Below are 2188 nucleotides of genomic sequence, written 5' to 3' on the forward strand. Positions count from 1 at the left end.
GCTAAGCGAAATAAGTCAGGCAGAGAAGGACAGATACCATATGTTTGCACTCATAGGTCTAACAGGAAAACAGGAGAAACCTAATGGAGGACCAGGGGGAGGGGAAGGGGGAAAAAGAGTTGGGGAGAGAGAGGGATGCAGAACTTGAGAGACTACTGAATTCTGAAAAGGAACTGAGGGTTGAAGGGGAAGGGGGAGGGGGGAAAAGAGGTGGTGGTGATGGAGGAGGGCACTTGTGGGGAAGAGCACTGGGTGTTGCATGGAAACCAATTTGACAATAGACTATTAAAAAAATAGCTCTTTATTGAAGTAGTTAGAAATGGCCTCAAATGGAGGTAACAACACAAGGAAAACACACAGGCAGGAATGCATGTGTTTAAAAACAAAGACAAATAACCCAATCTGAGTAGAACAAAGTGTTTCAAAGGGGTAACTGAAGAAAAGCCTGGAAAAGTAAGTTGGTAGGCTGAAATTGAACTATTTTTATTTATTTTTGACCTAAAAAATAAGACATAAAGTTTACTAATATTTCATATATGGATTGACCCTGGAACTTTAGCTCATAATTGAAAACATTTTAGATCCATATGGAAGAAAAATTTTTAAAAGAGCTAAATTTTCTGTCCTTTCTCCCAAAATCTCTCCTGTTTCAGTATAGCTAACATCTATGAGCACTTCCTATGGCTCTGTGATGTCATTTCCTTTTGTAGCTATTAGTTCCCCACAGTGTTTGTACTTTACTCAACCCAGGCTGTCTGATAACAGATGTGATTTCCAGCTGTGTCTATATACCAACCACAGCAGGTTCATTAATAACAATTATTAAGCACTTTATGTTATAAATCGAGCCTGTGGCAATAGAGAAAACATCCAGTCATTTGTTTTATGGCCTCTTGTCAGAGCTGACTATAAATTCCCATTATCTCAACATTATCAGCACTGCAAAATGAATCTAAGCATAAGTCATAAATAAAACTACCAAACAGCTCAATCATTCTGGAAGAAACAGAGCATAAATTAACACTTGACTATGTAATGTTATATATGAACTTAAGTAATAGCTCAGGCCTTCTTGTAAGCTAATTATGTAAATTATTATTTTTAAGACTTAGATTTGTATTTGCATGGCTGGTGCATTCATTTATTCATACAATTAGAGTTCAATAAATATGCAGTCCATACATCGCCCTCACATAACCCAAGTATATGAAGTACAGTGAAAATGGAGAGAAGTTTCAACTGAGAGAATGTCTCTTAGGACTATAGAAAGCAGGGTGAAAAACCACATTTTCCCTGAATACCACATTTCACAGGAGAAATCATTAAATTTGAGATGATTAATAGACAAAGAGCCACAAACTATATACATTATTGGTTCCTGCATGGAAGTCTGTATGGATTTTCAGTCAATCATAAAAATATTTATTTAGTTATCCCTCTGTGTTGGATTCAAGCCATCTTCAATGATGAAGTCAGAACAGAATGACAAACTGAACACATGAATTTAATTTTCAAGAGAGAATTAGTTAGTAATATGTGAAAAATGTTGAAACTCACTAATAATCAAGACGTGCCAAGTAAAATTATGACATATTATTTTTCATGTTTTAAAAGCTAATTCCCAGTAGAAGGAAGAAGCCAGTGAAAAAGGAGATTCAATCAATTACTGAAAGGCATACAAAGGGGTTCAAACCTGAAAGGCCATTTTTCAGTATCTACCCAGAGCTCTAAAAGTGTCCATCACTTTTTTTAATTGAAGTATAATTGATATGCAACATTACACTAGTTTCAGGTATACAATATAATGAGTCAATATTGATATATATTGTGAAATGATCACAACAATAAGTCTAGTTAACATGTAAAAATACGGAATGCTTCATGAATTTGTGTGTCATCCCGGCGGAGGGGCCATGCCAATCTTCTCTGTATCTGTGCTGCCAAAACAAGCACAAGTGTTCATTACTTTTGATCAGAAATCCTAACTCTGGAAAATGTATCAGTTACAGATTTAGTACATGAGCGTTATTGATACAGAATTTATAATGGCAAATAAAAAAGAAATAGCAAGTAATAGGGTCTGTTAGAAGAGTGGGAAAATAATTCAAATAAAGTCTAAAGAAAATAGCTAAATAGTTCATGGTATGTCCATACGATAGATGACTGTGTGCCATCCAAAATTATTTTG

General features: G+C 35.2%; 1 pseudogene; it reads right to left on the reverse strand.

The window, feature by feature from the left end:
- Nucleotides 1-1863: 1863 nt before the first annotated feature.
- On the reverse strand, nucleotides 1864-1962 carry LOC115272852 (annotated as a pseudogene).
- Nucleotides 1963-2188: the final 226 nt, after the last annotated feature.

The sequence above is a fragment of the Suricata suricatta genome, chromosome 11, assembly GCF_006229205.1.
Source record: "Suricata suricatta isolate VVHF042 chromosome 11, meerkat_22Aug2017_6uvM2_HiC, whole genome shotgun sequence".
Lineage (NCBI taxonomy): Eukaryota > Metazoa > Chordata > Mammalia > Carnivora > Herpestidae > Suricata > Suricata suricatta.